The 16,071-nt window shown below is 40.8% G+C and overlaps 1 long non-coding RNA gene across 1 annotated transcript; it reads right to left on the minus strand.

Moving 5' to 3' along the window:
- Positions 1 to 523: 523 nt before the first annotated feature.
- Positions 524 to 16,056, minus strand: LOC106148562. The gene is made up of 3 exons (XR_001234128.1): positions 15,605 to 16,056; positions 1,741 to 1,807; positions 524 to 1,162 (listed from the first exon to the last, which is right to left on the minus strand). It is a non-coding gene; the product is annotated as an uncharacterized LOC106148562 (long non-coding RNA).
- Positions 16,057 to 16,071: the final 15 nt, after the last annotated feature.

The following is a 16,071-nucleotide window of genomic DNA, read 5'->3' on the forward strand; positions in this document are numbered from 1 at the left end:
ACCATAAAGGTTAATCTTGAGGCATTTTTTGGTAAAAGGCAAAGTCTTAATTATGAGCCCCTATCAAATTCAGGAAGAAAGTTAAACACCCCCAACATATAATGGCACAGGATAAACATTCCCATTCCAAAAGGCACGGAAAGGTGGATACAAACAAATGGGACCAAAGCAACACTGAAATCCAGAAGGGTAAATAATAAATCCGGTAGTTCTGTGTCCATGAACTGAGACTGTGGGAGACTGAGGTGTAGGATAATGGACTAATTAATCTGGTGGAGGAAATTTCAAGGCAGCTCAGCATCCAGGCTGTGGCATGGATACTGTTTGAGGATGTTAGCCAGTCTACATTGAGAATCAAGAGCAAATGGCACAGCTGAATTATTTTAAAAGTTCTGAATCTGGCCAGAAAGGAAAGTTGGAGCCTACAAAGTTGGAACAGTGGAGAAGTTGGTTGCTAAAAAGATTAGCAGCCTTCTGAGTGCTGGGATTACAAGTATGCACCACCATCATACACTGCAAGAGATTTTTTTTTTTTTTTTTTTGTGGTTCCAGGGATTGAACCCAGGGCCTAAACACTGAATGCCATTCTCAGTACTTCTTATCTATTTTTGTCTTGAGGTAGGATCTCAGTAAGTTTCCTTGGGTGGGCTCAAACTCACAATCCCCCGTCTCAGCCTCCTGAGTGGTGAAATTACAAATATGCACCACTAGGCCCAGCTGAGAGATGCTTTAAGGAAAATCAGGATGTCACCATTGGGAGAAACAGATGCTGGGTATACAAAGAAAGTTCTCTGCCTTTCCCAGTTGCTCAAGGTGAAGCTTCAGGCATCAAGCTTTTGAATAAAACAGTTTTGAAGGATTTTTTAAAAATCCACAGATAACACCATGCTAATGCTAGCCTACTTCTCTTGCATTAACGAGCCATCTGGTCTGGGTTTGACTATTCTACTCATGTTGCTTATAGTTCTATCTTAAATCTCTTTACTCATCAAGTCAGGTTGCAGCATTTAAATCTGCTGAATTTTGAAAAATGTTGAGATTATAAATAGTTCATCATGCTTTAGAAATGCAAGCGGCAGTTCAGCCTCTCAAAGACCTCCAGCAGAGTTCGTGGGATTTCCTTTTTTATTCACTTTATTTGCTTGCTTGGATTTGTTTCTTCCTATAGTCAAAAGAGAAGATTCTATTATCAGAAATTAATCTGTAAAATTAGACCACCCTTATCTTTTCCTACATTTACTTTATGGGGCCTTTGCTTAATATGATTTTGTGAATTTACAGATGATTGGATAAGGCATTTAAATTTATTTTACCAACTCCACTTGGGATATGCAATGAATTGTAATCTGAATACACTACAACCCTATCTTCTAGGATTTGTCTGCCACTCACGTTTCCAGGTTTCTATTCCACTTTAACAACTTTGGTAGGCACATCTGCTGTTTTCATTTATACTGCATCCCTTCCTCTTTGGTAGCAGTGCTAGTCCTGGCCATTGAACATTTCATTATTCCATGTGGTTCTCAGCACTTCCACTCACAGTGACATTGCCTCTGGCAGAGGCTTTTAGTAGGTGCTCTGAGCTGGGGCTAGTTGTTGACTACATCACAACGATTTGCTTAAAGCATGGGAACATCACTCATGCTGAGACAGAGTGTCTTCCTGAAATTTTCTAGATTAGATATCATTCATTCTCATCTCTCTTTGGTGACAAGCAATTATATGCAACCCAATACCTACCTGCATCCATGTTTTCTACCTTCTAGTGAGATCACGTCCGTAGTAAGACAGAATGAGGCCCAGTGTACTGAAGGAGAGGTAAGAGACGGAGACAGAAAGTGCTGGTAAATAATTTTTGCAGGTCTGTTCATATACATAATTAACAATGTGCAGTACTGAGTATAGAAAAGATACTTCTGCATTTGCTTATTGTCCAGTCAGTTTAGATGAGTCTGCATAGTGCCTGTATATCATCTCTTTTGTTCAGGTGCATGAATCAGCTCTTCATTTGCTTTCTGTCAACACAGTGTTCCTCACTAACAGCATGTCTTCGCCCTGGCAAGTTCCTCACTACCATTTACTTAATTGTGGCTGCATCATTATTCACAAAGCTCCATCATCCATGGTGGAACTATGAACATAGGCTTCTAATGGACTCTCAGAAGTGACTGTGTTTTATTGATGACCACAAAAGCAGGTCTTACCCAGAGTATGCAAGAAAATATGAAAGATCATTCTTATTCATAATTTATAATTTTATAATTCATAGTTGATAATTTTATAAATTTATAATTTTATAGCATAAGCATAGATGAGTACATCTTCTTACTACATCTTCTCTTGAATTTTTAACGTGACATTCATCACTCCATTTGACTGCTTTCTTTGTAGCCAATGGACGAGGGGTGAGGAAGCTAAGTCCATTTTCACCAGGACTATATATTTCTTGTGTAGCATGGTTCAAGGCTCACTCAGACGACCATAATATCACTATGTCAACTGAAGATTAGAGAGGATATTAATCAGAAGGGTCCAATGGCTTCGCAGAGAAATGATTTGAGAAGCCTTAAGAAAAGAGTTATAGAGATCCTTGGAGTACTGCCCAACTCAAGGAATGGAGTCTGCAGAGGTTTGCGGCAACTGCCCTGGGTGCCAGTGGTGAATGCACACAAGGTAAAGGATGTCGCCCCCGACACCCCAAGTGCTGCAGACTTAAAGCAACACTACAGTGCAAGTGGGCAATTGCTGACACCAGAGCTCGTGTACCCAGCTCAAGTACAAAAATCACAGGTGGACATTAGTAGCCCCCAAACTTAAGCTCATCCTGTGTCTAAAGTGACTGAGACATAAAATCAGCATGTCAGTCCCATTGTAGAGGATTAATCTCACAAATGAATCAATATTGGGAATAGTTCACTTACTAGGTTGCCTTTCTGGAACTGAAGGGGAGCTTTAGAAAGTAAAGATGACCATAGACATGAGAGTCATGGAGCAACGTGTGGCTTCTGCCTGAGCCTCTTTCCCTGCTTCCCCACAACATTTCCCTACACACACACACACACACACACACACACACACACACACAGTAGCATTTTGGAGAGTATCACAGGGAAGGGAGTGCACTTGAGTCCTGCTCTGAGCTTGGGTAACTCTACTAGACCAAACCAGTCACAGTCACAGAGAGAATGTAGAATATTTCAATGAACATGCTTCAAATGAGTAGAATGTGTGTGGGATCTTGTCCTGGCCTGGCCACTCTGTCCCAGTGTCACCACCCATCCAAAATGAAGACTTAAAAACTTCAAGAAAGACATTCCAAATCACAAGATTTCCCATAAACTCAGGCCTAGAGCAGGGGCCTGGCTTGCCAGAGCATAAGGGAAACACTATGAAGGTTGGATGGCAATGGGATCTGATGTTAGAAGACCTAGATTCAGTCATGCCTGTGGCCAATTACCTATATAATCTCATTTTTGCAATCTAGTATACTCCAAATTTCTTAGGTTGTCAGGGTTGAGTTTCTTACACAACAAGAATATAAGCAGAACTGCTGCTACCAGCCCTTGTTCATGCTCGTCTCACTGCCTCAAGTTCCTTCTTCCTCCAACTTGATCATCCAGGCCTTGTTTATCCTTCAGGGCCCAGATTGGAGGATAGACACTATCAGGGTGGATACCATCAAGGTGATATGGTAATATGGATACCCTCAAGGTGATAAGCATCATAGAGGAAAAAAAAAAAACGAAATATAAGGGATTGGTTTGTTATCCAGTTAATGCACCTACAACCTTAAAATTGTTTGAGGTGAAGAACTTGATAACATGTTCTTATTTAAGCTACCACTTACTATTACCTTATTGTATATTTTTGACTTTATTAAGTGAAAATCTAAGAAATTTTATGTACGCAAAGGGTATTCGATATCCTACAATCTATGTAGACCATTACCATAACAATTTGCACTCTTACTTGGTCTCCGCATGGTTGGTTATTCCACATGCATCATTTTGCTCAAACTTTCTCTCTCAGCTTATCCTTATCCATTTCTAATCCTGCCATAAAAATAACCTTGATCTGTACCTGAAAAGTATTAAAGTACATATTGGTTCCCCACGGTTGCTGTAAGACTTGAGTGACTTAAAAGAACAGAAATTAATTTTCTCATAGTTCTGACGATTAAAAGTCCAAAATTAAACTGTCAGCAGGGCCATTCTCTCCTTGAAGACTCTGGGAGTAAGTGCTCCTTGCCCCTTCCTAGCTTCCAGTGGTTGCTGGCTGTCCTTGACATTTTCTGGTTATAGCTCCATCAATCCAATCTTTGCCTCTGTGTGTCTTTCCTGTGTCTTCACATAGCCTTCCTATAAAGACACTACTCATTGGCTTTAGGACACACCCTACTCCTCTATGACCTCATCTTAGCTACTGACATTTGCAAGACACTGTATCTACATAAGGTCCCCCCTTCTGAGGTAGCAGGAGAAGATGAATTCTGAGGGGACACTGTTCAACCCAGTACAAATGGGCTTAATGAAAATTTGAATAGGACTCCAAAACAAATTTAATATTGCCCAAATGTGGGTGAGGGATACTAAGTTTATTCTTTCTGGCGTTTTCAATGCCACATACTGAAAATAAAGTAAGGGGAGTGAGGAGAAAAGGGAAAGAATGGATAAATACCCTAAGAGTGGATAAATTATTCAAAGCAATCACAACCTTTGCAAAGTTCCACAGGAGGCCCACACTTAGGAAATATCTTGTGTTATTTACCCAAGAGAAGCTCATATATATATCTTGGAAGCAAAGACCAGAGAAAATACCCAGGAGGTCCACCTAACTTATCTTGGCAGGGAAAGTGTATGGCAAACACTGCAGGTCAATTATGCATAACCACCTCCTTCTTAAACAGAATTCTGCTTTTGTTCAAATATTAGAATCTCATGTGCTACGTGGGCCTTTCTTTACCCACAGGAGAGAAGATGGTTGTTCAGCCCAGGAAACAGGAATCATTACAGTTACTGTAAACAAGAAAGGATTTAGTCTAGGGAGTTAGGTCCTTAGGGATCAAGGGGATGATTAGAAGAATGAGCTCTACGCTGTGTCTTCAAAATACTTTCCAGGATATTGCAGAACTGGTTAACCAGAAGAGCTACTAATCTCTTACCACAATGAAGAAAGTGCAGAATCAAGAAGCTTCCACTAGAACTACTGGTGTCACTATTGTCTAAAGACCCATCAGGAAGGAATTCAGTCTGCTTACCTATATTCTCAGCAACTAGAATATTCCCTGGCACATAAGGAGGGCTCAATAATACTTTCTGAAAGAATGCCATACATACAATCAGGGCAGGAAACCAAATCAGTAGTTGCTGTCAGTACTTGACTACTGCCTGACAGTAGGATGTGGATTCTGGTATCTGCAGCCACCAGAACTTCCTCTTGAAATCTAAAAAACTGGGGCTTGAACTTGGAATGCTGAGCACCAATGCAACTGCCTCATAAGATCCAAGAGCCATAAACTCAACACTGCGATCATCAAAACAGTGAAAGCACAGGAAGAATAACCTGTGTCTATTTTTTCCTTTCAAATATCACATTAATGTATCTAATTGATGGATCATAATTTTCATTCAATATTTATTTGTAAGAGAGGTGTAGGCAGTGCGCTTCTTTTGGTTCTTTAGCCTCTGCAGTAAGGATCCCCCACTAAAATAAGGTACGAATAGAAGATGGGATCTATGTAACAATATCAAGTTGAATAGAAGTGTGCACAGAGACTAAATCCTAAAGTGTTCTATGCTTGTTTTCTATTGTTGCCATAATCAATCTAAAAACAAACTAACTGACTGAAACAACACACTTTATTACCTCACACTTTCCCTGGACAGCAGTCCAGGCGTACTACCTAGCTCACAGGCTGTGATGTAGGTGTCAGAGGCTGCACTCTCATCAGGAGCTCATCTGGCAAAAGATCTGCTTCGGGGCCTCCTCAGCTTGTTTGCTAATTTATTTCTATGAAACTCACCATAGCTTGATCCTTTAAGGTCAGCAGGAAAGACAATCTAACTTCAGAGACCCTGCCCCCAGGCTTTCTTCCAAGAGCTTTCGTTTGATTGAATCAGGCCCACTCAAGATAATCTCTCTTTTAGGCAACCCAAAGTTGACCAATTTGGAACCTTCATTATATCTGCCAAATGTTCGCATCATTGCCATATTTTATTGGCTAGAAGCAAGACACAAGTCCCACTCAATACTCAAGGGGAGTATGAGGAGTGATTCATTACACTGTGTCTACCATATACTCTATAATTTAGAGGCCAGAATAAAAAGAATGAGCAAGGGAATCTGAGCAGAATAGCGACTAGAGAAAGAGGAAAACAAGAAACTGCTGGAGGATGGAAGCCAAGTGAAGAAACTGTTTCACTGTGCCATATGCTGACCAGAAGCTGGGTAAATGAAAAGATAAGAACAACAATGACCACTGGCTTTGGAAATGTGACCTTGGCAACAGCAGTCTCCATGGGAAATGTAAGCCTAATTAGTAAAGAAGTGGAGACACTGAGAATAGATAATTATTCTGGGGAATTTTACTGTAAGAAGCAGCAGAAAAATGAGGTGGTAATTGGAAAAGATATAGCATCAGGGAGGATTTTTTTAAAATGGTGTTTGTTTCCTAATATGAATGATTCAATGGAGAGATAAAATTTTGAACATATGCTACAGCGAGGCTACAGGTAAGTACAAGAGTGGGAGTAAAGGTGGAATCCAGGATACAATGACGATAGTAGAAAAAGGTGAGCAGCTTATTCATCACAACAGACCATAGGGAAAGCAGACCATATACGAAGAGATGTGAGAAGCAGGGTAGACTTGATAGAGTCTCTTCTGTTGCTTATATTTTTTCAAGGGAAATAGGGATCATGGTCCATAGTGTGTGGGGAGGACAATGGAGCTTTGAGGAGCTGCAAAATAGTTTGGGAGAATCAAAGAATAAATTGATGAAGAAAATGCAGAACGATTGCCAGATACCATCCAGAGCCAGCTTACTGTTTGGGTTCAGCATACCCATGTTTTCCTGAGACACAGTTAGATTCTCAAGGGAAGGAGCAGAGAAGGTGGGGAGGGGACTATTACCAGAGCTGAGATTTTCTTTGGAGGGACAGGGAGGAGGTGAAGACAATATAATGAGAGCATCAGCGGGCTAAGAAAGTTAAGAGACTATATGGAAATGAGTAATTATAATGGCTGACCATGGAATTGAAGTAGGTAATGGTGATAGCATCTAGAGGAATGAAGATAAACAGTGAAAAAGCAGTAGGGTCACATAAAGTGCTAAGTGAAGAAAAGAATTTTTTGAACTGGGGTTTGAAGGGATGTGAACTGAAAATGTAAGCATATGATGCTGAAATAATGTAATTCTGGGGATACAGTTATTGTAAATGACAAGGTCTGAGGATAACTACAGAGAACAATGACTGAAATGGAATGGTAGAAGGCCAGATCACTGGGAATAAAGAGTTTTAGGAGTGGAGAGGCCATGGGATTGGATGGGCCATCTGTGTAGGTATTCAAATCATCAAGAATAATAACAAGAGAGCTGAGCAAAAAGGCAAAGACTTGGTGTTGCTGACAGTGCAGGAATGGCCAGGAGCAAAAGACAGGACCACAGCAAAGAGGCCTGGAAGGAAGTTGCTGAACTTTGGATCTTAGGTGTTTCCCGAAGGCCCATATGGCAAAGGTTTGCTCTCTAAAATGGTGTTGCTGGGAAGCTGGGGAACTTGTGAGGCAGAGAGCTTAGTATGAGGTCTTTATGTCATTGAGGGCCTGCTCTTAAAGGGGATGGTGGGACCCTGGCCTCTTCCTCTCTCTTTCACTTGCCAGGCATGATATGAACAGCTATTCTCTGCCATTTGCTGCATTTGAGGCCCGAAAATAACTGATCATGGCCAGAAACCTCTAAAACTGTGAGACACCACAAACCTTTTCTTTCAATAAATTGACTATCTCAGGCATTTGTTTTGGTAGTAAAAGCTGGCTAATATAGAGGTACAATCTGATGGCTTGAGTGTCAAAACAATTGACAGAGGAAAGCAAGGAAGGACAAGGTTTTAAAAGTGACAGTGAGGAGTACAAGTGACATCTACAGCATCTGCTGGCCCAGTGAAAAGTGAAAAGTGGCCACCACCCATGCATTCTGCAGGAAATTCCACATCCCCAGTGAAAGGCAAGGTTTCATTTAGAGCTGCTCAGAGGAGTGTGGTTACATCTTACACCAGAAAGACGGGCTACTGTAAAGAAATCAAACAATAACAAATGCTTGTGAAGCTGCAGGAAAACAGGAACCCTACTGCACTGCTGATGGGAATGTAAACCAGTACAACCAACTACAGAAATCAGTATGGAGAGTCCTCAGAAAACTAAAACTAAAAATTCCATTTGACCCAGCTGCTCCCCTTCTAAGGTATCTCTCAAAAGACATCATTTTACAGACATATATGCATACTCATGTTTATAGCAGCACAACTCATAATAGCTAAATCTTTTTTTCTAACACCAAATAGAACTTTTTATTAAAGCAACGTAACAATAATCCACATTTCTAAGTGACATCTGTAAAGGATTATGAAAAAAGATGAAAATCTGTAAGAAAATAAATATCTAGATGCAATTACATAGCATCCATTTCTATTACATAATAGCTAAATCTTGGAAGCAGCTTATATATCCATCAACAGATGAATGGATAAAGAAAATGTGGGATTTATACACATTTATATACAATGGAGGACTACTTTGCCATAAAGAAGAATAACCTTGAGTCATTTGCAGGAAAACAGGGGCCAGAGAGATAGCTCAGTGGTACAGCATCCACCTGTAGGAAAATGTTTGTACCTTGAGACCATAATGTTAAGTGAAATATATCAGATACACAAACTTAAATATCTCATGGTTTCTCTTAGATGAGAAACTCAAGAATATAAAGCACAAAATAAAAGGTAGCAGGAAATAGAGAGATCTTTTACAAATGGGAAGGGGATCAAGAAATGGAGGGAGGGGGATGAAAGGGAGGGGAAGAGAATGAAAAAATAATTAAGATGTGTTAAATACATGTACCAATTCTTCCCCAGGCATATGATCATTATGTACTAAAAATAAAAATTGGAGAAAAAAATGGAAGATTTCCATTCATTAATCAGCAGTCTTTTGAATAAAAATAACTGAAGAATAACTGAGATTAAGGCAGCCCTAAGTAGGTTGGTAATGACAGGGTGGTTAAGAGGTGAGCTTTGCAAACTCTAGCTCTGAAATTTACTTTCTGAGCAAATTATATAACCTTTCCCCATTTAATTCCTGAGCTGGAAATAAAGGCAATAATGATACCTACTTCATGCTGTGTTACAGTGATGAGTCAATATATAAAGCTCTTAGAACAGTGTGTAATAGTAGTAATGACTCAATAAGTCAGTAACATTAATATTAGTAAATGATATATATGACATAAAAATGAGGACAATAGTCCCTAAGTAAATTAATATTTGATATAGCCACATACTGTGACCTAAGATAACTGGTTTAATTGCCAAACCAAACAAAAAGAATGCATTTCCATGGCAGGTATATGGTACAATTCTTGCTTAGAATTTGTACTCTTAACAAACAGCACCACACTGCCTCTTCAAAACAAATGAAACAAAAACAAATGAAAAGGAACATGTATAGTTGTAAGGTTACTCTTTCTAGACCGAAGTGGAGCATGTCAGGCAAAATTTACAATATGCTTATTCCCAGAGGAGAAGAAATGTTTATATGTCCTTTCCTTGCCTTTTATAGACTACAAAATTTCCATTATTTCCATTTAGGATATTTCCCCCGAATCTCCATCCACACACTTACTACTAAATATATCAACTTTTAGTGCCTAGAGGTTTAGGGATTTGGCCTTTCTACTGTTACTGGTGTTTCAGGCAGATCATATTCAACAGTTTCATCTTTGTTAAATCAGAGTTAGTCATGTTTTTCCTGATATTATCTTATTTCTCCACTACTTCTAATTGTCTCCACCCCTACATCTCATTCTAAATTTGAGTTTTATGTTTGATAGCATATACAAGTTGAAAAACACAACAAAGAGCTTGAAAATTGTCATCTGAATAACACTGACTTCAGTAACAGCTGCTAAGATAAAATAAATCCATGAGAGCCCAGCAACCAGGACACAATTGCTTTTCTTCTTAAAGGGACAGGCAGACTCAAAGGAAGCTGTTACTTTAAATCAATACTGCATTTTAAATGATATCAAAGATTTTCAATTCTGAAATTCTATAAGTCTGTTTTATAAAGGAAATTCTATCCCATTATACTTCAATTTGAGTAATTATTTGATGACACCATTGGTAGGGATTTACAAAGTCGGAAATAAAATCCGTCAGGAAGCAAGCTTCCAGATTGCTTCTTCACTGAGACTGTAGAAAAAAGAAATTGCCTAGTGAAAGATAAATAATAAAATCAAGTGGAAATTTAAATGCGATAAAATTGAATTGCCAATTGCAGAATGAAAAGATATAAACTGGCTGATGGCAACAACTTGGCCTTCTGTGGTGTGATTCACACTACAAAAAACTCTTTATTAAAATCATCTCACAAAATCTGGGTTTCAAATGATGATAGATAAAACTCTTTTAAGGAAATCCAGCATATTAAAGTAGAGTCTTATAGAATGGATAAATGATAGATTATTTGTTCTACAAATGTGTCACTCATTATACAAAAACATTTATCATAATTTAAACATCTAACTTCATTAGTACATTTAGAAACTATTTTCTTTTTCCTGGAAAATAATGTATTACATAAGGCAAAAACTAGCAAGAAAAAAATCCTATGGCCTGAAAATGTCAAAAATGGCAATAAACCATTTTGCAAAATAATGGTTTTTTTCGATATGCTTTAATTGTTCTAGCCTAATTAAAACAATAAGGGAAGAAAATACAATTCAGCAGAATATTCATACCTTAGACATATATTTCTAATATGAAGTATAAACAGACTTGTTATGGTTTGGATCTTAGATGTCCCCCAAAGTCTCATATATTGAGTGCTTGATGGTGATATTGGGAAGTGGTGGAACCTTTAAGAAGTGGTGGAACCTTTAAGAAGTGGGGCCTAGTGGGAGGAAGTTAGGTTATTGGGGGGGTGTCCTTGCAGGGGATATTGGGCCACAGACCCCCATCTCTCTCTCTCTCTCTCTTTCCTGGCCAAGGTGAGGTTAGCAGTCTTGCTCAACCATGTGTTGCCTACCATGATGTTCTGCCTCATCCTTGGCCCAAAAACAAGAGCCAACTCACTATGGGCTGAACCTCTACAACTGAGCCCAAATCAATCAACTTTGTCTTTTTGCTTTCTTTTCTTTTGAAGTAGGGTCTTGCTGAACTGTACAGGCTGGGTTTAAACATGTAATCTCCCTATCCCAGCCTCCCAAAGTCTTGGGATTAGAGCCATGTGTCACCATGTGTCCTCCTTTTAAGCTGATTATCTCAGGTATTTTGTCATAGCCATAGAAAGCCAGTACAAGGGTCATATTTTTCCAGCTTCTTATTAAACTATTCCATTCAACTAGTGCTTTGTAAGTCACTCCTCCCTTTGTCTGCTTTGTGGTGCTGGAGATGGAACCCAGGGTCTCAAATGCTAGGCAAGCACTATGCCAATGAACTGTATTCTCCCACCTTTGTTAGTAAGTCCTACACTGCAGTCACATTAACTCATTTTGCTCACTTAACTATCTCCTCTTTATGATACTTGATCATATTTATATCCAGAAAATAAAGTATCACCACCTCAGGTCATTCATGAGAGTCTTTTTCAGAGAACTAACAGATAACAGTGCTTTTGGTGGTAATAATAGCAACCTAATTAATAATAATGGCTCAGAGTACAAAGCACTTATGTTTACTAAACCAAATGCTCACAGGGAGTGTCCCAGGTTGGTCTGGGAGCTCACTGATGTCAAAGTAGAGTCAGGTGGCCAAGCCTGGACTTCAGCCTACAGAGTCTGTCTCAAGTTGCCTATGGAATGCTCTACTTCCCTACAAGAGCTTTGTGAACAGATACCTTTTTCTTACCTTATATTCCTCAATATTTGGATACAGTAATCATTAAATAAATATTCATTAAACCATTGAGGTCAACATCAAATTGGAGGAGGGGGACTAGGACAATGTAAAATAAAAGGGTGCTTATGTATAGAATTAAATCAGTTTGAATCATTCAAGTTAATGCTGGATCTTTGTCCTATGTAGTTTTTCAACAGCTTTCAGTAGAACTGAAAAACATTTTGGATTATTTATAGTCCTCCTCTTCATTGCAAGCTCCTTAACTGGCTGAACAAAGCTCTGGGTTTAAATTAGCAAATTTAAAAGAGTATAATGAGCTAAAATTGCTCTATATGAGAAAGGTCTAGAAAGGCCGAAACAGCGAGCTTAGCTTTGTGTGCAGGCATGTGTGAGCATATGAGTGTGTGAGTGTGTGTGTGCGTGTGCTTTGCAAGAGAAGAGCGGACTGAGCTAAGACAAGGTGGCTAGAGGAGAGATGAGAGAGGATGTATGTTTGGCAGTGATTTTTAAAAAGTGAAATATCATAGGCTGTATCACGAGACCTCTATAGGGTTTCATTTAAACTACAGAAGTCATAAAATTGGCATAGTGTTGTATGCTTGTAGTCTCAGCTTCTAAGGGGGCTGGGATAGGAGGCTCACTTCAGCCCAGGAGTTAAGAGTAGCTTAGGCAACATAGGGAGACCCTGTTAAAAAGAAGGAAGGAAGTCATATCATACTTGACATGATTGAATACTAAGATGAGCTTCTGTCAAGAAATCAACATAACTGAAGAGTTATGTCAGAATTTATGATAGTCCTGAGGGCTCAATTGATTATGTGCTGTGCACATGTTTATGTGTGTGTTCATGTGTACAGATTTTAAATGTATAAACACTGCACTTACTAAAGGTGGTGAGTTCTCTGTCTTAGAAATATATCTTGAGAACTACTCTGGTAAAAAAAAAAAAAAAGAAAAGAAAATAACTACTCTGGTTAGCCCCTGATCACTCTTGCATCAACTGCTTAAGTGATTTATATGCTATCAAGCTTTGCATGGCATATTTTAAAATTTTGGGGACAAATGTAAACTTGGAACAAAAATACTAGCACTTGATAAAAATTCATCAAGTGTTCTTACTCAAAGAGTCCTTTCAGAAGAAATCATAGAGCAAAACACCCAGCAGACCAGGTAAAAACCAGAAGCACTAAGACAGGAAGAGCTAGAAGCACAAAACACCCAGGCATCAGTCTGGGGATGTGGGTGTCTGCTTGTGACAGGGTGGTGCTGTGGGAGCGGCTGGTGAGCTCTTTGCTTTTTTGGGCTTTCACCTGGTAGAACTGGCAGGAATGGTACCAGCAGTAATTTGTTTTTCTTATGAACCCAGCCAGCACTTTGAAAGCAGCACACAGTCATTTTAACTATTTCTACTGGCCCAAATCCAAAGGGATTGGCCAGAAATAAATCATTTTTAGATATGCAGATGACAAGAGACTTGGCTAGTCAGAAAAGCTAAGTCCCATTAAGTTTAAGGCCATGTTTTAGAAGTCAGAAGACAGCACTGGCAGGCTGGTCTGCAGGTGGGTGAGATCTAGCACAGCGTGGTCTGGCTTTCTAATTTATAGAACTATTGCCTGGTTTGCAGAGTGAAGATTGTCCCATGGCCCTGGCTCCTTGGAGTAGTCCCTGATCATTCTACAGGGAAGCCTCTTGTATCTTGAACTCTGTCTCATACTGTTCTGCAGTGAATCATTAATAGTTTTAAATTGATCTTACAACAACAAAATGAGGCCATGGATATGTCAGCGCCTAGCTCACGTCCTGTAAGACTTACTTTATCCACCATACTATCCCTGCAAAGGTAGTCCTAGCCAGAACACAAAGTAATGAAAGCAAGACCATTAAGCAGAGGTGACTCAGCCCACATTCTCATCTAACATAGGACACAAGCCCTAACAAGAAATGTACTTCAGTAGGTCCAGAAATCACCGCTATTGAAATTACCCAGATGGTATTACAGCAGAAAGCCCTTATGAGTGTACACACTATTAGCCAGATTTGAATATGCATGCCAGTAAAAACTGTGGCCTGAATGCTTGCTGGGTCATTTGAAACACTTGCTTCTGAGGAAGATATATGAATACAGAGTACTCAGAACCTATTTCAGCAGAATTAAAATATTTCAAAATCATAATACATACCTATAGAAATTCATATATAACAGAAGTTACAAGACTGAAAACAAATGCTCCTTCCCTCCTGCCTTCCAATCTCACAATGAACAGTTAAGTTTGCTCAACAGTCCTCAAGGGCAGGCTGAGGAGCTGGGGGTCAGAAGTGCACATGCCCAATGCAGTCCTTGCCTTTCTGGGGCCTGTGTTTTAGTGACAGAAGACAAGACTACAAGCAAGGAAACAAACAAACAAACCAAAACAAAAAGAAGCCTTAGGCTACTTCTAGGCTGTAGGCAAATTATTTGTCTTGTTTTGTATATCTGATAGGAACTTGGTCACAAGTTCCTGGGGGTGCTAGGGGTAAAGCTGAACTTTCTAGAGCTTACCTCAGCCTTTACCAAACTTACTTACAATACGATTGCTAATGGTAAGGTCATAACAGGGTGTATCAGGCTTTGCTTATTGAACTTATGGTTTTAGCTAATCGGGGAAGAGCTCTGTGTTCTGGACTGCCAGTAGGTGAAACAGTCAAACGAAACGTTCAATGCTATTTCAAAGAACAACTGTGGTATTTCTTTCTTGAGATGGAAAGAAGTGTGGTTATTTTGAGGACTGTTCCAAACCCTCTTGGGACCAGGGGAACTCCCCCCCCCCATCCTGTCAGTTGTCTGGAACGAGGTCTCTCTTGGCAGTTTCTCCCTAGCCCCAATTCTGCATGAAAAATCTCGTCTTAACTGGGCTTGTGGTTGTCATTACCTGTGTCCCACAGCATCTTGTCTTTAGACCCGAGGCAAAGAGGATTCCCTAGGCTCTGACGCGATCAACACGGCCCACTCATTTTACCTTGATCTTTCATCCGGAATTGGGAATATGTGCCTATAAACTGGGGCGGGCGCTCCTCCTTCTCTTGTTTCACAGTGTATTTCTGTGTCCTCCACACCTACTGTTTTGATTTGAAAGTGCCCTCAGTAAAAACTGTGCCAAACCTGTTTTTCTCCTTTTGAGTAACAAGTACTCCTTTGTATTTATAACCCAACTCCCCTCCTGCCTTTTCTCCATCTTATATCTTTCCTACCCTGGGGAATTTCAGGCTCACCTAGGCCGATCTGGGGAAGGGCGGGGCCGGACCCTGGCAATGCGCAGCAGTCGTGATTTTCTTTGCACGTATTTTGCTGAGCGGGTGTGGGACATTTCTGCATAAACTTCTGGTTCGCGAGTACCATTTATCCCCCCCCCCCCCGCCAGGTCTTTTCCTTTCCCTTCATCCTCCATGCACCGTCTCCCGTTGGGTTGTTTGCACCCACCACGCCTGAAGTACGAACCTCCCTTCCTCTACAGGCTAACCTAATTCTGGTGCCGGCTGGTGTTTGGTTTACTTCTCCACGTGGCTCTCCTGAGAGCTTCATTTCTTGCTCCTAGGATGGGTGCTGGCATTCAGGGGCGGGGTGCGGAATCACCGAACGTGCACCGAGGCATCCGAGACCCCGGGCCCGCTGAGGCCCCAGGAGCCGGGGCCGTGGGGAGGGGCGGCAGGAAGGGCTGGGCCGGGTGAATCAGAGGGCGTAACAGGTGCCTCGGCCGCAGCTGCGCCCGCCGCGCGCTGGGGCTCCAGGGAAAAGGTTCTCTTTTCCTCCGGGTTTTTTTGGAGGTGAGGAGGCGGCTCCTGCGCCCCCACCCGACCAATGCAGGCCGCGGTTGTTCGTCGCCTAGCAACTGGCGGAGCCAATGGGCGGCGGCCGGGCCTGCGGCGCTGGCGCGGGGCGGGGTGGGAACTCGCGAACCTGCTGCGGCGGGGGCGGTGCGAGGGGCGG

The sequence above is a fragment of the Chinchilla lanigera genome, unplaced genomic scaffold (assembly GCF_000276665.1).
Source record: "Chinchilla lanigera isolate Chin_1 unplaced genomic scaffold, ChiLan1.0 scaffold00022, whole genome shotgun sequence".
NCBI classification, from domain to species: domain Eukaryota; kingdom Metazoa; phylum Chordata; class Mammalia; order Rodentia; family Chinchillidae; genus Chinchilla; species Chinchilla lanigera.